At 35.7% G+C, this 24,448-nt stretch overlaps 1 long non-coding RNA gene across 2 annotated transcripts in view; it reads left to right on the top strand.

Moving 5' to 3' along the window:
- Positions 1 to 24,448, top strand: part of LOC132664263 (uncharacterized) — an 86,612-nt gene that overhangs the window by 61,138 nt on the left and 1,026 nt on the right. The window contains exons 4-5 of one of the 2 annotated variants that reach the window (XR_009603553.2): positions 4,007 to 4,059; positions 9,037 to 9,188. This is a non-coding gene — a long non-coding RNA (uncharacterized LOC132664263). The remainder of the gene's footprint in view (positions 1 to 4,006; positions 4,060 to 9,036; positions 9,189 to 24,448) is intronic. The other variant, XR_009603554.2, reaches the window with a different exon arrangement.

A 24,448-nucleotide genomic window follows, 5' to 3' on the forward strand; every position in this document is an offset into this window, starting at 1 on the left:
ATGAAACATAACATATTGTATGATTCCATTCATACAAAGTGTCCAGAAAAGGCACATCTAGAGAAACATAAAACAAAACAAAACAAAACAAAACAAAAAAATAGTGGCTGCTTAGAGCTGGTGGTGGGAAAGGAAATTAAATGCAAACAGATAAGAATATTTTGGGGGTACTGAACATATTTTAAAACTTAATTTTGATGGTTACCCAACTCTATAAATGTATTTAAACTTTTTCATTTACACACATAAAATGTGTGAATTTTATGTTATGTAAATTATAACTCAATAAAACAAAAAAATGACAACTTTTTAAAGCAATTTACAATCTGACTAAAATTTTTAATGAAACTCAAAAGACTTAGAATAGGCAAAACAGGGGTGCCTGGGTGGCTCAGTCGGTTAAGCTTATGACTCTTGGTTTTGGCTCAGGTCATGATCTCGCGGTTTTGTGAATTCAAGCCCCACATTAGCCTCTGCGCTGGCAGCCCAGAGCCTGCTTGGGATTCTCTCTCTCCTCTCTCTCTGCCCCTCCCTCACTTGTGCTGTTTCTCTCTCAAAATAAACAAACAAAGAATATGCAAAACAACTTAGCCAAACAAGAACAAAGCCCGAGGGCTGGCTAGTACTACCTGATTTTAAGACAAAATAAAACTACAGTAATCAATATAGCATGGTATTTGCATCAAGATAGATAAATAAATCAATGGAACTGAATATAGAGTCCAGAACTATATTTACAGGTGTAAGAGAAATGATTTTTGACAAAATCCAATGCCAATTCAGTAGAGAAAGGATAGTCTTTCAACAAATTATACTGAAATGATTGAACATCCATATGCAAAAAGTAGATTTTGATCAATACCTTGCACCAGATATATAAATTAACTCAAAATTGATCCTCGACCTAAGTCTAAAACCTAAAACTATAAAACCATAGAAGAAAATATTTGCGACTTTGGGATAGGGAAAGATTTCTTAAGTATGATATAAAAAACAAAATCTATAGGGCGCCTGGGTGGCCCGGTTGGTTGAGTGTCCAACTCTTGATTTTGGCTCAGATCATGATCCCAGGGTTGTGGGATGGAGCTCCATGTTGGGCCTATGATGAGTGTGGAGCCTGCTTAAGATTCTCTCTCTCTCTCTCTCTCTCTCTCTCTCTTTCTCTCTCTCTCTCTCTTCCCTTCTGCCCCTTTGTCCCTCTGCCCAGCTCTTGAGCACATGCTCTCTCTCTCTCTCTCAAAACAAACCAAAAAATCTATAAAAGAAAAATAATAAACTGGACTTCCATTAAAATTGAAAGTTTCTGTTCTTTCAAAGATACTGGTAGAAGAATGACAAGGTAAGCTACAAACTGGTAAAAACTATTTGCAAAGCACAGATCTGATAAAGGACTTGTATCCAGAATATTTAGAGAGCACTTAAAACCAAGCAAAAAAAAAAAAAAAAGAAAACAAATGAAAAAAACTAAACTAAAAAAAAAAATGGATAAAACTTTGAACATACACCTCATCAAAAATATATATTGGATTTCAAATAAGTATATAAAAAGATGCTCATCATCATTAGTAATTAAAGAAAAATATTAAAACTATAATAAGATACCACTACAAACTTGTAACAATGTTAAATTTAAAACACCGACTATATCAGGTGTTGGTGAAATGTGGAGAAAGTAAAACCCTCGTGCACAATTGTTAGACATACAAAATGATATAACCACCCTGGCAGGTTAAATGGCTAAGCAGGCACTTATCATATTTATCCTAACATTTTACTCCCGAGTATGCTCCCAAAAAGGAAGGTATGTCTATACAAAGACTTATGCACAAATATTTATATCAATTTGTTTGAAATAGTCAAAAGCTAAAAACAACAAAAGTCCATCAACAGGTAAGCAAATAAATATGGCATTTCCATACAATGGAATTCAATTTAGCAATCATAAGAAGTGAACTACTGGTAATAATTAACATGGATGACTCTCAAAATAAATAAGCTAAAGAATCAGATAAAAAAGAATACACATTGTATTATTCCATTTATATAAAACTCTGAAATGTAAACATTATTCATGACAGAAAGCTGATCACTGGTTTCCCAAAGAGGGAAAAGAGTTAGGTTGGGAGGAAGGGATTATAAAACAACATTAAGAAACTTCAGAAAGTGCTATATAAGTTCGTTATCTTGATGATGAGGATATAGTTTCATTGATCTAAGCATGTCAAAACATTGAATTGTAAGCTTCAAGTATGTGCATTTATTGGATGTCAATTATATCTCAGTAAAGTGATGAGGGAATGAGAGTAAAAGACAAATTTAGAGAGGAGGTCAGGAGCCAAATCAGGCAGGCCTGGCAAGGCTTGTGAGGATTTTAAAATTTTAAGAAGGGGAAAACACTGAAATGTTTTTAGGCCTAATAGTAAACTTTTCAAATAGCATATATGGTATTTGTTGATGAATTAAGAGGGAACAGAGTTTTACCCAGGGCAGATAATTTGCCTTTGCAAGTAGAAGAGTCATGCTGATGGATGAAAGGCACAGTCCACTAAGAGCTGCTACCATTAAAACATGATGTTTCACCAAACATCTCTCAGAGCTCTCTCAGAGTTCTAGGAGATGCATAGACTGACATTAGGAGACTAATAATGACTAATGCAGGAAGAATATTGACTATCTGCAGGATGGTTTCACCAATAGTATATGTGTATGAGGGTCCGGCGGAATAAAGAATAGGTAAAGAGCGATTAGGGATGGAGTGTGCAAAGCAGTAGCTGCCTAAGTCCAAAATTTTGTTAATACCCATCTTAGAAGTAACTCACAATTCCAAAATAATATTTTTTAAATTAGCTTGGTCCTATCATATTTCAGTAAATTTTCCTTGGATAATTTTTTTTTATCTAAAGAAAGACACAGTATTACATCACTCTTACGCAAATTAACACTATTTCTTATTGTCCTTTATTCTTTACTGTGAGATATTGCCATGGGAGTGCATGAAAAAGTGTTTCTTTTCCATTAAGAATATATGAAAAATTAAAATTAGCAGTATGCCAGAAGGAAGAAGATGCTGGAGTATAGTGATTATGAACTATCACAAACATAGCTGAGCTAAAGTAGAATGTCAGTAATTAATGAAAACATAAGCAGATTATTAAGGTTCTTGTACAGTTTTCAAGTACTAATGTAAATCAGCTACATAAAGCCAAGGCCTTGACTCATCCTCCAATACAACAGTTTTCCATGTTCTCTTTCCTGCCAATTTACTCAGAAGAAAAGTGTTTTTCCCAAGAACAGGAGGTAAAAAGGATATGTCTCCTAATGAAAGCCATTTGTAACAAGAAACAATCTTTACTTAAGAAGGAAGTTAAAAGTTCAATAAAGTAATTAGGAAACTAAAAATGCTCTTTAAATTACACCTTTTGAAGCCTTCGCTTGATGTTCTTTGCATCCAAAGTTGGTTGTTTATATCCTAGGCATGTGGAATTGATTTCTGTCTTCCAGATATACATGCAAGGTCCTACTTGTTCATCAGACCTAGGAATTTGCAAGATCTGCCTGACAAAATAAAAGTTAAATGTTAATTCTATTGCCACCCCATCCACTGCTACAAAAATTTGCCTTTCCCAATAATGAAGCTAGAAATGTTGGTGTTAGAAGCTAGAAATGATTTGCATGTAAAAAGAGTCACATTTGCTAATTAGCAAACAGGACCCCACCAGGTACAGATAAGATCTGGGTCTCAACTTAAAACAGAAAAAATCTCCATTAGATTTTTAATGAAATCTAAGAGCTGCTCTTTGGAGTGGGGGAGAGAGGTGAAGGGGAGTTAATTACATCAACTGTGTTTAAAATAAATAACAGCTTTAAAATTTTGAGTTGAAATGACTTTGGTTTATTTTTAATCACTTTTTCCCCACCTTATTATAAATCCTTTTAAACTTAATGCTTTGTTACTGGAGTAAATTGTTGATGAGAAAAAGCTCAGTTTATTGCTTACTACTTTTAGGGAGGATGTTACCTTAACCGAATGGAATAGCATCTCAGTGGGGAAAAGTCAAGGTAAGGATGTTTACTGAAGATGTGCATTCCGATTTACTGTAATAGGAATAGGACTGATCATAATTCTATTTTTTGCATTTTTTAAATATTGTAGCAACATCAACTTTTAATGTACACTTCAGTGTTTTAAATTTCCCCTTCTTGGGGACAAGAATTTATTGCCATGAAAATTTGAAAATCCTACTACACTTAGCACAATGGCCTTCCTCAGAGTATGTGGTCAACAAAGACATGTTTTAAATCAGGTATGGATTAAAAGTAAGAGATTTTTGATTTCCCTGATCATTAACTTGAATATCACTATCTAAAAAACTATTTATTAGCCCTAATAATGCCTAAAATAATTTTGATGCTTGTTGAACTTCTCTTCTTAAGACTTTACCAGTTAGTGAAACATTTATCTTCACTTGATAATGATGCTTATAACCTCCACTAAATAAATCCTAGGTAGGACAAATTAATAATGGCCTATATAACAAAAATAAAAGACTTCCACCAGAAGCCTTTGGGAACCAATATAATGAGATGTTCCCTGTATTATTAGATGAAACTGTCCAAATGCATGAGAGCATGAAAAATTAAATAAATAAATAAAATCCTATTTTCTACTACAAGGAGATAAATACGATGAGGTTAAGTTTATGTGTCAACTTGGTTAGGCTATGGTGCCCAGTTTTGTTAAACACAACTGTAGATGTTGCTATGAAGGCATTTTGTGTTTAAAAACAGTAATTTAAATTTAAATTTAATTTAACATATTTAAATACATTAAATTTAAATACATTTAAAAAATGTAATTAAGAACATTACCCTCCATGATGTAGGTATATCTCATGCAATCAGTTGAAAGCCATAAGAGTAAAAACTGAGGTTTCCTACAGAAAAAGGAATTCTGTCTCAAGACTGTAATACAGAAATCCTGTTTGAACTTCCAGACTGCTGGTATGACCTATGGATTTCAGACTCAAGACTGACTTTGCATTTTGCCTAAGTTTCTAGCTGGCTGTCCTGTCCTGTGGATTTTGGACTGCTAGAGACCACAATCCCATGGACCAATTCCTTAGAATAAATCGACTTCTTCATTCCTTCCTTCCTTCCTTCCTTCCTTCCCTTCTTCTTTTCTTTCTTTCTTTCTTTCTTTCTTTCTTTCTTTCTTTCTTTCTTTTCTTTCTTTCTATATATATATATCTTCTCTCTCTCACCATATCTATATCTATATCTATATCTATATCTATATCTATATCGTCCATATACAACATGGACTCCTGAGCACCCTGCAATGCATCTGTCTCTTTCTCTCTCTCGGGTGAGAGAGAGAGAGAGAGAGAGATGCATTGCAGGGTGCTCAGGAGTCCATGTTACCTATAGCCACTATGCTAGAGACTGTCCCTCAGCCCACATTTAGAGTGGCATGAGGATTCCCTACGACTAGTTGAAAGAGGAAGGAAAAGGTCTAGTTTGGTTTATAGGTAGGTTGGTCCAAAATATGGGTCAACCCAAAGATGCATTACAGCTATCCACTTAAGAAAGTCAATTGAAAGGGAGTGGTGAGGAGATATCTATCAAATGAACAGAGCTTTGGGCACCGCCCCTGGTTATCTACTTTGTATGGAAAGAAAACTGTCCCAAGGTAAGAATAAATATAGATTCATTAGCATTTGCAAACAGCTTTGTTAATGGGTCAGATATCTAGAGGAAAAAATTGTGGAAAGGAAATCTGTGAACACACATATATGGGTGAGAACTGAGTATGAAGATCTTTGTATCATGTATTAATACCCACCGGAGACATTAATACAGAGGAGAGACATTAAACAAACAAGTAGACAACAGCCTGAACTCGTCTTTGCGATCAACCACCCCTATAACTGTCCTAATGTACTCATGTAACTATGATGGCAGTGATAAAGGCTATGTTAGGGGTCAATAACATGGGGTCCCACCCATAAGGCCAAGATAAGTCCTATTACTGCTCGACATCTAATGTGCTAACCGTAAGGACAAACGTTGAAACTCAAATATAGCATTATCACTTGAGGCAAGTACCAGACTATTGGTGTAGGTGGACTTGTACAGGACTCCTTCAATCCTGGAAAGAATAAGGATCCATCTTTTTCCATGTATTGTATGCCTTTCCTGCCTCCAGGGCCTCAGATAGCCCCAATATCCAAAAGTTTATAGTATTAGGCCCCCCTACTCAGCATTTCACAAAATATCACCTCAGACCAAAAGACCCGTCACAGCAAAAATTGCCAAACTGAGTTAATCATTGAACCTAGTTAAATAGTCAAAGAAGACTTTCTTCAAGGCTGCAATAGAATAGAGAAGCCAAAGCTCAGTCTGAACTCAATTCTGTTGAAATAAAAGACAGGAGGTTTTCTAAGTGCTGGGATAAGCTAGTGGAAAAGTACCAGAGGATGGTATCTGGGAGGGTGATCAATGGGATGTGTGGAACACAGTGAGTTATTGAGTTTGCAAATGTTTTTCTCTGTGATTAGCCATCTGTGTTTGCTAATTGGTGTTCACGGAAGTTAGTCTCCTACTCTCCCACAGAATCTGGGAGATACAGGTCCTACCTTTCCTGATGACTACATTTCAAAGAATGACTCCAGGAGAAAGATTTTCCTGGATTGTAAAACTGATAAGAGGCTTTTTAAAACATTTACATGTCAAAGGCATACAGGAAGAATATATAACTTTTCTAATGGGAATGCTATCAAGAAAAGGGAAGTCAAGGCCTAGAGGCTTTCTAAGGTTTAATCAAGATGAAAGGAATATTAAGCCTTTCTTGGTCAAACTGAATGGCAAAAGAGATACAATAGTGGGCACATGACGAGAGGATCCACTGGTTCTCTCAAATACACTGACAGCATTTTAGATCAATTGGATGACCTTCTGACAACACCCTTAAAATACAAACCTGGAGATAAGATACTGCAAGCCTAGGGAACCATCTTCTAAGTTTCAGTATGTACCCCAAATCAATAAACATTATATGGTGCTGCATCCCCAGTAGGTGGAGTATGTAGGTCCAGGAACTATGGGATAGAAGAAGGAACCCAGCTTATCATCATTCTCGGTGACTCACTTGGGAAATTGTCCCTGAAAATTTTATTATGTGAGCCCAGAGATCATGATTATCAGAAATAAAATGCATCTACAATAGGCCACAGCAATATTCCCATTCAATGTTAAGCTATAGCTGCTGTTGTATCACTTCAAACTTCTCATGCCAGGAGACCAGCAGGCTCGTACTGGCTGCCAGAACCAATTATGTGCATCCCTTCTCAACATGTAACTCAGCATTAGTAGCTTGAAATTAGCCAAAAGGGGAGTAGTTACACCATAGAAACTGCAAATGCTACAAATCAAGGCTCCCCACCCCTACCCCCAGAATTGGCTGTTAAACGTTTACCAGCAGACCACTGACAGCAGTCAAGGAAAGGAGTCTCCATCCTAGCAGGAGTAATTGATCTTAATAATCAGAAAGAGGAAGGTATTTCATTCACAATAGCAGGGGTAACTCTTTGAACTCAAAGGACCTTGAGCCAGACGGAGGGCCACTGCTATCTCCTGATCACTTCCATGTGTCAGATAACTAGTTATTACTCCCACACATTGCTAAGGAAACTCTCTGGACCCATTTACCACAAAGACTCTCAACCTTTTGGCCTTAGACAGTGGAAAGAGTTTTTTCTCTCTCTGTTTTCCAAAAAACACCCATTCTCTCCATAGCAGGAAGGACAGTGGGACGGGCCATTTCCTTCAGGGGAAACCCCCACCCTCACTCACAGGATGTGCTCTGACTTTTTTTCCCCCTCCTTTGGCACAGACAAAGCAAGCCTCATAGTTTTCAATATGTTTCCTGAAATCTTGTGTTGTTCTGTCTAAAATAAAACCATGTGGGAAAAAGCAATTCAATAGCTAAATATTTAGGAGTATATTTTCCTCTAATTCTTTAAGGACAAAGTTTGGCTAGATATAAACCCAATTTGCATTATACTTTATATCTCAATCCACAGTATCTACATTTGAAATTATTGTTCCTATATTAGGTGGGTGATTATCTTACTTTTTTGTAGATATTTTCATATTTTTTTCTAAAACAAAAGTGTCTGTGTTAAAAAACTGACTTGATCTTCCTACTCAATTTGACCACGATTACTAGTTAATTTGCTTAACAACAACAACAACAACAACAGTTCCTCTTTATGGACATTCTACTACAAACACAAATTTTTACCTCTCTAAAATGCACACTTTTTAACGTGTAGATACCTTAGGGCATATTACAACATTTACTTTTAACATACCGTTCCTTTTATTTCCCCCAAAAGCTATTATTATATTGAGAATTTCAAATAATGATATTCCAGAATGAGATATATGAGATATATAACAATTTGCTTATCAAAATGTATTCCTACATATATTTTATGTATCCAATTGCAAGTTATATATAGGAAAGTAGAAAAACAGGAAATCTTTGGGCATGTCCATTAGGTGTTTTTGGAAATAGATTCCTGGAAATGTAATTACTATTTTGACTCAAAAAGTAAAAAATTGTGAAATTTGATACATTTTGCCAAGTTGATCTTCAGGAAAATATTTAGATTTTATATTCTTCATAACTGTATATGGAGCATGTTTTCCCTTTCCCATGAAAATGCTATCTTAAAAACCCCCAACCCTATAGTGGTGGTCATTTTGGCTGCTTTTTGTTTTTTATGATTGAAGAAGTACTTAGCAACAATTAAGAAGACTTGCATCTTCTACATCCCAGAAATTATCCACTGGAGAAGAGAGGAGAGCTCTTGGCACCCATTATGGGTTAAATTGTGTCCCTGCAAAATTTGTATGCTGTAGCCCTAATTCCCATTGTAACTGTATTTGGAGGTGGGTCCTTTAGAAAATAAATAAAGTTAAATTAGGTTGTAAGGACGGAGCTCTAATCCAACATGACCAATGCCCTTACAGGAAGAGGAAAGGATATCAGTGTTGCATGTACAAAGAGGAAAAGCCATGTGAACACACAGCAAAAAGGTGGCTGTCTGCAAATCAAGGAGAGAAGCCTCAGGAAAAACCAAACCTGCCAGAACCTTAATTTTGGACTTCTAGCCTCCAGAACTGTGAGTAAATAAATTTCTGTTGTTTCAGTCACCCAGTCTGTGGTATTTTGTAATGGCAACCCTGTGAGACTAATGTAGTACCTGATCAATCACACATGATTCCAACAATAGCAAGAAGGGCTGGGGGCGGGGGGGTGGTACTGACATGGTTTTTGGTGTAAATGCTGAAGAAGCACCTTCTAAGCAGAATGTTTTTGTATATAGAAAGGCACAGGTCAATGCTCCCAAGGCAGATAAAGTCGAACCGGAAGGTTCGCTCCAGCAATGTGTGGCCTTCTCTTGAAAGGTATTTTCCAACTGTGTGTTCAGATGGCAGTCATAATGTATTGGATATGTGGGAGATGCTTCTGATTTAGTGTAAACCTTCATCACACTAGAAACTACCCAGTGGAGAGAAACCCTTCAGAAGTTCAGAATCTCAAATTTGAAGAACTATAGAGTCTACATGTTTCATAGAAGTCCTTCATATATGGGGACGGTGAGAAGCATTCCCTAATTCAGGTCTTCTCAAACATCAGGTGAGGGATGGAAAGCCACACAGGAGCACCAAATGGGAGGAGACCTTTCACACTGAACATAGGCATTACAAATGTACTTAGTATGGCAGTGACTTTAATCACAGTGCTTACTCAGCACTAGAGAATATACACTAGATAAAACCCTTACAAATGTGGTGAATGCAAGAATTATTTAACCATAAATCATATACCATAAATCATACATTGGTATTTCACACTGGAGAAACACCTTACAAGTGCAGCAGTTGTGGGAATTTCTTTGGCCAGTGCTTCTATCTTATTCAATATCAAAGTGTTCACACTGGAGGAAAGACTTTTGACTGTAGCAAATGGGGAAAATCCTTTATCTACAACTCCAGACTTATTGAACACTGGAGGATTCTCCCTGGAGAAAGGCATTTTTAATGCAGCAACTTTTTTGTTAATACAAAATCTCCAGCCTCATTAAACATGAAAGCATTCACAATGGAAAAAGGCCTAATGAATGGGGTGAGTGTGGGAAGTTCTTCAGCCACTTCCCTAACCCAATTCAACACTGGAGAGTTCATCCTGCAACAAGGTCCTTTGAATGAAGTGAATATTGGATATGATTTAGCAAAAGGTCCAACCTCATTTGACACCAAAATATTTACAATAGAGAAAGATCCTATGCGCAGACTTTAGCCAAATGTGTGTTCCTGATTCAACTCCAGAAAATTCACAGCCCAGACAGGCCTTATAAGTGCACTGAATGTGGGGAACACCTTCAGCCAAAGGCCTAACTTTTTTCAGTATCAGAAAATTCACATTGAAGAAAGGCCTTAGGAATGCAGGGAATGACTCACATCAGGAAGAAGCTATGAAAGTAGTCTTTATAAGGGAGAGAACCATCAGTTGAACCTCATTCATCCATATATGTACACTGAGGAGATTCCTGTGAGCATTAAGTATGTTGGACACCTTCTGGAGCTCCGTGGTGTGGTCTTACATTCCCAAGCCTTTACTAGAGCTATGCCCCTACCCGTATGTGTGGCAAAAGCCATCTAAACTCTACTAGTTGGCAGGTGCCCACACTGTGCATTAGTAATCTCAGGATGTTTAGAGCAGGCAGACCTCTGTCCCCTCTCTCCAAATCCTAGAGGGAATTTTGAGTATCTGGAGTCCCATTAGGGGTCCCAGTCTCTCCCCACTGTTTTACTTAAGTACAAGACCCACCTGTTTTAATCTCTTCCCATTCATCCTATTGATGAGGGAGGGATTCCCATCTAGGGTTGGGAAATGGTGGAACATGAATCCCAATGCTGAACAGCTGAGATTCATAACAGTTAATTAATTACATATATGCACAGACCAAGGGAGGAAGACACTACATATCACACAGAGCCACACAGGTTGCATTTAAGAACAGAGTGAACAATCAGGCACTATAGGAAACAGACTTCATAGTATCAAGAAGGTAAGGTGACTCCTGCTTCCCGTGGGAGGGACTAGGTTGTTGGAGTAATTCTGCAGGCCAGCAGGGAACTGAAACCTGTTACTCAAGGATAAGCAGGCAGTATGCCACATCTCCTTGATTAGGAGGCTTGTTTGGCTAGAGTCCTTACCTGTGAGGGCAGAATAAGGAGGGGAATTTGCACTTAGGACATTTAAGGCCCTCCTGATGTCACCATATATCCAAACAGCACATAATTTGGGACCTTAATTTTAGGTCTTACACCATACTATCTTTAGCCAAGAAGACTTGACCTTTGTTCTGCTTGCAGCTTGCAAAGGTTAACCTTCTTCATGGACATTGTTGGTCTCAGATGATGCTCATGATAGATTTTTTACAGATTAAATATCACTCAACTGGAGAATAATCTACACATTGCTTTGTTTTTTATGATCATAAAGGACTTCTTTTTTAAAAAAAATTATTAGTAGGCTTTATTTTTTAGAGCACTTTCAGGTTTACGTGAAATTGGACAGATTTATAGTACAGCAAGTTCCCGTATCCCACTTCTCTCCTCTGTTCTCAGTTTCTCTGTTAACATCTTGCCTTAGTGTAATACATTTGTTATAATTGTTAAACCAATGTCAATTATTATTAACTAAACCCTGCAATATACACTAGGATTATTTTTTGTGCAATACATTTCAATGAGTTTTGATAAATGCATAATGTGATGAATCTATCATTACAGTTATCATACAGAATATTTTCACTACTTTAAAATTCCCCTGGATTTCACCTGCTAATCTTTTCCTCCCCCTACCTTTGAACTCCTAGAAACCACTGATCTATTTACTATCTCTACATTTTTGTCTTTTCCGGAAAGAATATCATGTAGTTGGAATGGTTTGCTGATGCAGACTTTTAAGTTTCTTAAAGAAGCAATACCCACTAAATTTTCTCTGTATTTTTTTGGCTTGATAGCTCATTTCTTTTTATCACGAAAATAATATTTCATTGTATTAACGTATGTACTATAGTTTGTTTATCCATTTACTTTCCTTTAAAAAATTTTTTTTAATGTTTATTTCTTTATTTTGAGAGAGAGAGAGAGCAATCTTGCACGCATGCAAGCTGGAGAGGGGCAGAGAGAGAATCCCAACCAGGCTCCACAGTCAGCACAGTGCCCAACACAGGACTTGATCTCCCAAACCATGACTGTGTGATAATGACGTGAGCTGAAATCAAGAGTCAGCTGCTTAAGGAGCCACCCAGCTGCCCATATTCATTGACTTTCTGAAGGAATTCTTGGTTGCAACCATTTTTGGTAATTATGAATAAAACTGCTATAAACAAACAGAAATTTACTAATGTGAGGAATGAAAATGATACACCATTATTGCTTTATTTGCATTTTTGCATTTACTTTATTTGCAAGTGTTAGTGAATAGTCTTTCAAGTTTTTTTGGCCATTATTTTTTCTTTTGTCAACTGCCTATACCTGCTTTTGTGTTTTTTACATATATATCTATAGCTAGTTTTAATTTAATATTTACAATGTAAAAGAGGCAAAGTATGTCTCCTTTACCCCATCCCTACCTTAACCCTGTATCTACTTGTTAGATTCTGTTAGCTGACACTTTGCAGGTGAAGAAATGAAAGCAAGGAAAACTTACACAGTTTTCTCATATGATACAGCGAGTGAGTGTGGGAGACAGATTGAATTAAGACTCTAATTCAAAAACCTATGTTCCTATCTACTCTCCCATTATCTTCTCTATTGATCTATTCATCTATCAATATATATTTATAGCATAATTAACCTCATCTCTGCAATATATGTTATACATCTATCCTATGACTTTCCATTCTATGTGTTGAAGTCACCAAATTTCTACAATGTGTGTCAACAGCCCCTGACATCACCTCTGATCTCTAGTTGGAGGTTTAACAGAATTTTATGAACCTAAAATTCATACTACTCCCTTCCCCTAAAACTTTTTTCAGTCCTCCCCATTTTCATAATGATGCCACTACTCATCATTTGTAAACTAAAAAGAAAAAAAAAAGAAACAAAAGTGCCATCACCTTTATTGCTCTTTCACTTTCTAGATTACATCCATCAGTAAGTCTTATTGATAGTACTTTCAAATATTTTTCAATATAATCACTTCTGATCATTTCTACTTCTCACACACAGGTCCAAGCCATCATTATCTCCTGTCTAGCCAACTTCTATACTATTCCAAATGTTTTCATATTTTTTCTTACTTGAAGTATAATATACATGCAGTAAACCATAAAAATGGGACGTGTATAAAGAAAATTTTTAGCATTTCTGAAGGCTTTCTCATTTCACTTTCCAAACAATAGTCTCCTCACAGAGGTACCCGTATTCTAGCTCCATCACCATAGATGAGTCTTCATTGCTCTTGAACTTTAGAATGAAATCATTTGGTTTATACTGTTTTTTACCTAGCTACTTTCAGCCAATACATCGAGATTCATTAATCTGTATTTTCGCATGTCACAAGTGCTCTTTATTTTTTATTATTACATGATATTCAATAGTCTTATTACAGCACAATTTATCAATTTTAACAGTGACAATTCAGACAATTTCCAGTTTGTGCTTATTAAGAAAAAGTAGCAACTAACATTATTTTACATATTTCATGATGGCCATCATACACTTTTCATTTTTTTTAACCAAGATGTGGAATTAGAGGGTTATTAAATAAGCATATGTTAGTTTCAGTGGATACTAACAAACACCAATTATACTTCCACTAGAAATGTGTATATTGTTTTTGTTAATCATTTTACGTTGTAGAAATTGAGGTAGAAGTAGTTAGTAGGTCATGTGGTTTTTATTTGCATTTCCCAGAGGACTATGGGACAAGCACTGTTTCATATGCTCACTGGCCAACTAGACATCCTCTTCTCTGACATTCCTGTTCAAGCATTTTACACGTCTTTTAAAAATGGGGTTGTTTGTCTTATTCTTTTTGATTAATAGAAAATCTTTATACATTTGAATACAAGCCTTTAGCACATATGCATATTGAAAATATCTTCTACAAGGCTGTAGTTGGCCTCTCCATTCTTTTAATCATAACATTTCATTCTTTTAATCATAACTTCGATAAACAGAAGTTTTTAATTTTATTGAAGTTTAACCCATTGTTAGTGTCCTTTTAAAGAAATATTTGCCTAACATGATGTCCTGAAGATATCTGCATGTTTTCTTCTACAAACCCTATTATTATATTGATGACACTAAGGCTACTCTCCATTATAAACTAATTGTGTATAGTGACACAGAAAGTCAAAATTCATTTTCCCATCTAGCTATCCAATTGCTCTTGCACCATTAAAAGACCATATTTTTCTCACTAAATAGTGGTGGTATCCTTGTTTAAAATATGGTAATCTTACATGTATGGATCCATCTTTTCATTTGCTGTTCTTTCAGTAGTCTATTCACTTATGTCAATACCACATAATGGAGTTTTATACTATGTGTGATACCTGGAAGTTTAATCCCTACAACTTTTTTCTTCTTGCTTAAGATTGCTTTGGCTATTCTAGCTAATTTTGATTCTCTTATAAGTATTAGAAATAGTTTGCCAATATCCACCCACCCACCCTCCCGAAAAAAATCCCATGCTGTAATTTAGATTCCAATGATCATTGAATTCAGAAGCTAATGTAGGGAAAATTGACATCTTACAAATATTGGCTTCCAATCCATGAAAATGGCATAAAACTTCATTTATTTGTCTCCTTTAGTTTTTTCTCAGAAACGTTTTCTAGGTTTAGAGTAGAGATTTTGAGCATCTTTGGTTAGATTTACCACTAGATAATTGAAGCATTTTTTTGGTAAGCTTTTATGTTTAAGTAACCTCTACGCTTAATGTGGGGCTTGAATTTGTACCCCCAAGATCAAGAGTCACATGCTTCACTGACTGAGCCAACCAGGTGCCTCAATATTGAAGTATTTTTATACTATGTTAATGATACTGCTTATTTTTCATTTTTTTTCAAATTTTTTGTTGCCATTATATATGAAAAAGAATATTTGCCTTTTGACTTTACACTCGGCAACAGTGGTAAATTTTCTTAATTCCAAAATTTACTTGATTATTCTAGGTACTTTCACATATACAATCATGTTATTTGTAAAAGGGGATAGGTTTATTTCTCCCTTTCATATATTTATGTATTTTATTCTCTTGCATTGCCTCCTGAACCTTCATTACAGTGTTGAATAGAAATGGCGATAGTGGTCATATTTTCTATGTTCCAGAATTCAGAGAAAAAATACAGATCTTCCTTAACTTAACAGTGGAGTTACATTCTGATAAACCCATTATAAGTTCAAATTATCATAAGTTGGGGCGCCTGAGTGGCTCAGTTGGTTGAATGTCTGACTCTTGATTTTGGCTCAAGTCATGATTCCAAAGTCATGGGGTCAAGTTCTGTGTCAGGCTCTGTGCTAAGCGCAGAGCCTGCTTAAGATTCTCTCTCTCTCTCTCTCTCTCTCTCTCTCTCTCTTTCCCTTTGCCCCTCTCCCCCACTTGCACACTCGTCTCTTTCTAAAATAAAGAAAAGAAAATATTGTAACTTGAAAATGCATTTAATATACCTAACTTCCTGAACATATAGCTTAGCCTAGCCTACCTTAATCATACTCAGAACACTTACATTAGCTTACAGTTGGGCAAAATCATCACACAAAGCATATTTTATAATAAAGTTTTGACTATCTCATGTAATTTATTGAACACTGTACTGAAAGTGAAAAACAGAATGGTTGTAAGGGTACAGAATGATCCTATCTGTGTTAGTTGTTTCCCCTCATGACAGTATAGCTGACTGGGAGCTGCAGCCCACTGCTGCTGCCCCACATCACGAAAAAGTACTGATCATACCACATATCACTAACCCGGGAAAATATCAAAAACCAAAATTCAAATTACACTTTCTACTGAACACTTGCTTATTGCTTTTGCACCACTGCATACTAAAAAATTAAAATTGTGAGTCAAACCATTGTAAGTCAGGGACTGTCTGTATATAATTTTCCATCACTATAAATGATGTTATCTGTAGGTTTTTTATAGAAAACTTTATTAAATTAAGGAAGTTCTGTCTGGCACTAGTTCGCTGAAAGCTAAATCATAAATGGGTGTCAAATTTTACCAAAACCTTTTTCTGTATCCTTTGAAAAGATCCTATTAACTCCTTTCTATGAATGTGATGATATCCACTGGTTGATTTTCAAATGCTAAACCAAACTTGCATATCTGGAATTAATTCCACCAGACTAGTGGAAAGTACTAAACGTTCCCATTTAGCCCCTGACTCACCCCTTCCTCACGACACGCATAACCTTCCCCACCACCAAGATTCTGCACCACAGTGATGCATTTGTTACAAACAATGAACCTACATTGACACATTATTATCACCCAAAGTCTGTAGTTTATATTAAGGTTCCTTTTTGGTATTGTATATTTTATGGATTTTGAGAAATATATAACGAGAAGAATCCACTATTATAGTATCATATGCAATAGTTTCACTGCGCTACAAGTCCACTAAGTTTTCTGTGAACCTAAAAATGCTCTAAAAAAATAGGCTCTTAAAAAAACTGATAGAACTGATGGAAGAGGATTGTTTTCCTATCTTGGTATAAAGTACAAATATAAAATATTAATAGAATATGAGAAGACTAACAATTTTTCCTGAAGACCTGGACAGCAGAGCCATTAATATTTGAAAATAACATTAGTGAATATCAGAATCCCTTGATAAAATTTGTCCACCTAATATCAGAACTAAAAAGAGCATAGATCTTTAAAACCCTTGATATTTACCTATGATATTTATTTTTTTATTATAATGTTCTTGTTATTAGAGGTGGTTTAATTGTCATCCTAATAAAAAATGCAGAGAGATACCACCTGGAACATCAGCTAATTTCTGCCAAAAAACTGTCTTCAATTTTATAAGCTAATGATTTAGGTGGAGGGATGTTAATCCTCATATCAAACAACACAGTTGGTTGAGTAGCAGGCCACTCATTTGTCCTTGGCAAGACAAGGCAGGTTTCATAATCTTAAAAAGTCATGCGAATGTACTCAATGAGCATCAAATTGCTTTAAATGGGCTGTCCTGTTATAATATAGATATATTAGCTTTCAGCTATGTCCTCTATTCCAAGATATAGCTGGAACTATCTTTGAAGAAATGTCCTTTTCTAATAAAACTAAGTCCACACTAATGTTTATGCTCTCTTTTTCATATATTGTACTTCCTTTTGATAAAATTCTAGATGATAACTAGCATCATCTATTATTTTAATATCTATGAGTGTTTGTGTAAATGCATACATAAACACATTTATGTAGCTTACATCTAAAGTTCAAAAGATTTTTGGATTTTATTCAAAATGTGAATCTTTGTGATATAGAAGAAACTGGATTAGGACCTGATTTTGAATTGGATCACTATCATTTACTATTGGTATGACTCTGGGCAAATTAATTTCTATCTACCTCAGTTTTCTCATCTTGAAAACAGGGATTATAATACCTTACTAAATTGTTAGGTGAAAATATTAACATAAATGTAGACAAAGAACTTAATATCAGTTCCAACACTTTGCAAGTAGCATAATCAATAATATTATCATAGCTAACATTAATATGATCCCTAAAATGAGTTATATTTTTAAAACATGGTTATGTTTTTATATGAAGCTGTTATAGTTTCTGTTCTAAAACATATACTTTTTGAGGCAAATAAAAATGAGTCCCTTTTTTACAATAATTAATTTAAGGAACAAAGTAATTCATTGGCATTTCATAATGGTTTGGTACAGTTTCGCCTATTAAACTTCATGTGTTTTTGATGTAATACTTCATCCACTGACTTCCCATATTAGCCGAATAGCTGACTGTAAATGAAAAGGTCATCTCTCATGAGAATTTATATTCCATGTGGGAAATTGGAAGTGCCCCAAGTCTAATTTTGCCAAGATAAGCTCTTTAGTAAAATCTTACATCCCATTTCCTTAAGTATGTTGTAAAACAACATGCTTTCTTTGGTGGAAAGGGGAATGAAAAGACTCTATTTTTAAAACTAGAAATATTAAGCTAAATTAAAACCTTATAACATGTTTTATTAAATCCTGGTTCTGTCTCATACCCACCCACGTGCACATGTGTGTGCATGCACCCACACACACACACACATACACATCAAGCCTGCAGAAGTTAATAAGCTTCATTAAGAAGTTAATAAATTATGCTTCATAACAATTGAGAAAAAGGTGTTTCCTTTTAGAGGAGTCTTCCTCCCATGTCTCTGACAAAGCATCAGATATTTTAAAGTCTTTGTAATTTAATCAAGACATAAGGATAAAGAGCACCTGGATGGCTCAGTTGGTTGTCTGACTCTTGATCTCAGCTCAGGTCATGATCTTGTAGGTAGTGGGATCAAGCCCCAGCGTTGGGCTCTGCACTGAGCATGGAGCCTGCTTGGGATTCTCTCTCCCTCTCTGCGCGCCCCCCCCCCCCCCCACTCACACTCTCAGAAGAAATACACTCAAAAATATATATATAAGAATAAGATATTGTGTTTTTATTACAGTATCAACTCAGTGGCTGTGATCTTAAACGTTAGTCTGTTTTGTGTGTAACCAAAGTTTAAGAATATTGTTTTAGAGAAAATCTCTTTCTCTTGAAAATATTATTTCTTGGTTTCTTAAGGTTTGATAGTGAATTTCAGAACACACCAATCCTAATTAACATATAAACTCTAAATAAAATATAGACTTTCAGGAAAAAAAAAAAGTCTTCACTGTTTCCACCAATCAAAACTTAAGAGTCTTTAGTTGGGTATCCTTTAGTACTTATTTGTCACATTAATCCTAAGACACAGAGTTGGCTCCTATCGGTGATTCCACACACTCAAAATGTGGCTAGCATCTCACAGCCTCAGATGGATGCTTGAACTGCTGCCATGTTCCAGAAAACAGGAATGTGAGAAAAGAAAAGAGACAGCTGACTCTTCGCCTTAGAGGTGCAACCTAGAAGATGCACTATCACTTCCACCACTAACATTGGTTGGAATGTGGTCACATGATCTTATTTAGCTTCAAAGGATGCTGGGAACTGTAGTCTTTAGTTGCTTTCAGTACACCCAACTTAATATTGAGAAAGGAGGCAGAGACAGGAAGACCAGAGTAGTCTAATTACTAAAGAAAAAAGTGATAATAGATATTTGGTGAAAGTCTCTGTCATATGGATTCAGGTCTTTGCCTTTTACCATATTCATTATACCCAAGATACCAACAATTGTAAAATGTACAGGTAATTTATATAGACTATGAAGAGAAGAAAGTTACACAATACATTTCTTATCCCTGAGTATTTTATTTTATATATTTTGAAAATATTTTTTAGGGGAACCTGTGTGGCTTGGTCAGTTAAGCGTCTGACTCTTGATTTTGGCTCAGGTCAGGGTCTCACAGTTTATGGGATGGAGCCCTGCAATAGACTCCGTGCTAATAGCACCGAAGCCTGTCTGGAATTTTCTCTCCCTCTCTCTCTGCCCCTTCCCCACTTGTTCTCTCTCTCTCTCTGTCTCTTTCTCTCTCTCTCTGAAAATACAGAAACATTTTTAAAAAAATATCCTTTTAGATTTATTTAGAGATACATATGATTAGGCTTTGAGTACCAGTGGCCATGTTTTGCACATAGCATTGGCCTTTGTGCCTACAAAAGCATTGGTGATGCAGCATTCTCACCTCCATGATTTCTTCCAAGAAGCTGATGCCATTTGTAAATTCTGATGCTGACACTTTTTGATTTTATTAGAAGGTCTCAAAAAAAAAGTTTTTCAGAAAACCACCAAGACTCATATTCCTTCCTCAAATGATTTGGCTGAAATGCTGACAGTTGCATTTTTGCTCTTCATGAAACTGGAAATAACATCTAAGTTTATGAGATATACATTTTTTAAATGTGCCAGGCAAACAGGTAGTGAATGATGTTCTCAGTGTTAGACATATCCTTATTTTGGAGATGTTAAACTGTGAAAAAACATATTTTAGAATCAAGTTAAGGCATTTCAATTTAGAGAGACAGTATTATAGAGTATTTAAGAAGATGAGTCTGATATAACCTCATGCAATAAAACCATTATTCTGCATCACATTGGGTGTGTGATGGTGGGCAACTTACTTACTAATTCGTGACTCCAGTTTCCTATCTGTAAAAGGGGAACAATTACAACATCTAATGCTTAGAATTGTTGTGAAGAAATATACTGATATATGTAAAGGTTTTAGAACTGTGCTTGGCACTTGTAAATGTTATACAAATGTTGGCTATTATTATTACTATTTCTAGAATGCTATGGGATTGTGAAATCCATAGTTTCTGATTTATTCAGGCTTTCTTTTTTTTCTTTCTTTCTTTCTTTCTTTCTCTCTTTAATTTTAGAAAGAGAGAGCAAGTGGGGGAGAGTGACAGAGGGAGAGAGAGATAGAATCCTAAGCAGGTTCCATGCTCATCACAAAGCCTGATGTGAGGCTAAATCCCATAACCCTGGGATCAGGACCTGGGCCGAAATCAAGAGTCAGATGCTCAACCGACTGAGCCACCCAGACACGCCTCTTTTTATTCTTACTCCAACATTGATATTGTATATTTTCCCAGAAAGTTATCCATTTCATCTAGGCTTCCAATGTGTTATACTACTTAGCAGTTATTCATAATATTCTTTATAATTGTGTTTTGACTTTCCTCTCTGAAGTGATATCTGTTCTTTCATTCTGATTTTTCTTTTTTCTTTTATTCTTTTCTTGTATCAGCTTTGCCAAAGATTCAATCTTAACATTTTTAAAGAACTATGTTCCAGTTCTGTTGCTCATTTTTGTGTTTGTGTATGGCTATTGCTCTTCAGTTCACTGGTTTTTTCCTATGTATTTATTTCAACATGTTGTCCTTTTTTGTTTTTTTAATTCTAAGTGTTTGTTAATTTCCCTTATGCTATCCCTTTATATAATGGTATGTACTTTTAGTTTTTAAACAGAAAGAATTTTTTAGTTTTTCCCCCCCTCAGTTTAATATTTTACTACATTGTAATTAAAGAATGTAATCTATATGATATTTCTTTTTTTTTAGATATAATTAAGGATTCCCTTATGGCTCCCTTTGACTTCATGATTGTTCATGTTTGCGTCTAAAGGAGTGGTTTTGTATTCACTGGGAAGTAAAGCTCTACATATCTATTTCACCCTATCAATTGTGGCTAAAGGTTTTATCTCAGTGACCATTGTATCAACAAATGTCACTGGTAGGCTCAGGCTGATAAAAGCATTAGACACAACCAATGCTTGCATATGGCAACAGTATTTATTTACCTAAGGATTTTAAAATGAGTTGAGTATATTCAGAATATATGACAGAGTAATCTTCAACATTACCTTATACATAGAGGGTTGAATATCCACTGGGGAGATACATAGTCACTGAAGATCATATCTGAGACAAGGAGGACCACATCAGCCCTTGTAGAAACTTAACTCTCCCCTTAGGTCTTTTCTTGTATACATAACTCTGGGCAATTTTGCAACTAACTCATCTAGATCTGATTCATGTCATCAATCACAGTGTTATTCCGTATAAAAGGTAGTCATGCGTATATCCTCAAAAATCTCCTTATATTTCCTGTGTGTTCATGTTTACCAACCTGATACTTGACAGGAGGAGAGAACATTTAGTTGTCAGTGACTGCTCTTCTTGTGAGTTTGGGATAGGTTGAAATGCTCCTAGAGTAGAGAGGCTCTGGTCTTACTGTCAGGTAATCTATCTCCATTTGCCTAATAAACCTAACCCTAACACTGTTATGGACTAATTGTGTTCCCCTCTAAATTCATATGTTGAAGCCCTACCGCCACCCCCCCCCCCATTTGATAATATTTGCAGATGAGGCCCTTAAGAGATAATCGGGTTTAGATGAGGTCATGAGGAACCAAGTCCTCATGATGGGATAAGTGCCTTTTTAAAAAGGACCAAAGAGTTTGTGAGAGTGCTCTCTCTCTCTGTCTCTCTCTGTCTCTCTATCTCCACACACACTGAGGAAGGATCATATGATGATATTGCAACCCAAACAAAGACCCCTCAGAGGATACTAATCCTGCTGGCACCTTGATCTTGAACTTCCAGTCTCCAGAAGTGTGGGCATTAAGTTCCTGTTGCCTAAACCACTCTAACATTTGTATTTTGTAGTAGTAGCCAGAGCAGATTAAGATAAACATATTTCTCTTTTCAAGACTTACTTTCCTTGGGGTAAAGCAATGGGAGGGGGTGGGAAGGAACAAAATGATTAGGATGCAACAGCTAGATAAAGTTCTTTTGTTGCCTCCTGTTAGTAAAGGGTTTATTCTGCTGTTTTCCTCCTTCAAGTGGCCATGGAACAGCCAATATATGCCCAAGGTATGATGAGAAGAGGAACAAACAAGATGAATCAAAGTTATCTCTTTGACCTAATGCTCTTTTTATTTTTAGTAAAATTCTAATTTTGGGATAAATTTAGATTTACAGAAAAGTTGCATAAGTCGTACACAAAATTCCTTCTCTTCTATATCCATCCTTCATTCCTAATGTTAACATTTTTTGAAACTATGGTATATTTGTCAAAACTAGAGTACATTACTATGATCTAAACTCCAGCCTTTCTTTGGGTTTCACCAGTTTTTCACTCATGCCTTTTTTCAGTTCCAAGATCCAATTCAGGATGACACATTGCATTTAGACATGACTCTCTTTTAGTTCAAAGAGACCACCTGTTTGGGATCTATGGTCTGAAAGTCCACAGCCTTACAGTGGACCTTTCTACATTTTCCATTTCAAATTTTTCTATACCTTACCACTCCCCCAAACTGTGGCCCTGTGTGCCTGATTGTACTAATTCCTCTGCCTCAAATACTCTTTCTATTTTTAACACTATTATCCCTTCCAGAACTAGTAAAAAATAATTTCTTTTTTTGAAGCCTTCCTGAATCTACCCACATCCACCCCAACAGAACTAAATGCTCACTTCACTGAGCTACAGTATACTTCTTTTACACCCTATCATATAATTCAGAGTCTGAATTATACTTTAGATGACTGTAATGTGTCATTCCCTTTTGTTAGACCAGTTTTTCTCAACTGATTTGGTGCTATAGTGATTCTCAAAAGAAAACTTACATGAATCTTTCTCCAACAATGTGTTTTCATACCCCCAAACATACCTAAACTGTGCTATAAAACTAATGTATATATACATTGTAGATAGGTGTGTGTGTGTGTGTGTGTGTGAATGTGTGTGTACAGGCAGATGCTATAACAATCAATATTTTAGTTTCTGTGCCCTGCATTGAGATATTTTTTTCCAAAGAAATTAAAGCTTTGTAGGAGTAAAACTAGTCATGTGGAAACAAGGTGGATGCTGTTAGCGTAATGTCCTAAAGTTTGAGTGACTGAGTCCAAGATCCGTCTTTTACGACTTTTATTACTGGATATTTACTTAAATATTCCAAGCCTCAATTTCCTTATTTACACAATATAGATAATGATAATGATACCTATTTTATAGAGTTGCTTTTTAATTATTTTTGAATTTTTCTATAGGGTTCTTTTAAAGACTGAATAACACAATGTATGTAGGGCTCTTGGCATGTGGTAAGTGCTGTATAAATGCTATGATGATGAGCATAAGGAGGAGGAGAAGGATGGAACGGGAAGAGAGATTTGAAAAGGAACACATTTTGGCCAAAACTCATCTACAGTTACAGAATTCAGGATACAGGTTACCCCTGGAAACCTGGGAGTAGATGTCGTGATCAAGTAGTGCAAAAGTTGGAACATTGGGGGCTGCAAATATTCTGGTTCTTGAACCAAGTGCTGGTTATGTGGGTTTCTCCCACTTCAAAAATTCATCAAGCTGTATAATTATGATTTTGGTACTTTTCTATACGTATGCTGTACTTCAATAAAAATACAATTTTTTAAAAAAGTTCTTGACACTCCCACCATCAACTGCTCTGTGCCTTACACATAATATTTACTGTAGTCAATTAACACTTTTGCATGGCACTGCTCATCAATCTTTAGGCTTTTTAAATTATCTTATACTTAAAAACAGATTGTTTCCATGATTCATTTTGCCAGACTCTGCCTCTTGAAACTTCTTTCTTTCAATTTCTCCAAATACTAACTTAACAGCATCTTTCATTTTCAAATATGCACAGAAGAGTTATAAAATATATT

The sequence above is a fragment of the Panthera onca genome, chromosome F2 (assembly GCF_046562875.1).
Source record: "Panthera onca isolate mPanOnc1 chromosome F2, mPanOnc1 haplotype 2, whole genome shotgun sequence".
NCBI classification, from domain to species: Eukaryota; Metazoa; Chordata; class Mammalia; order Carnivora; family Felidae; genus Panthera; species Panthera onca.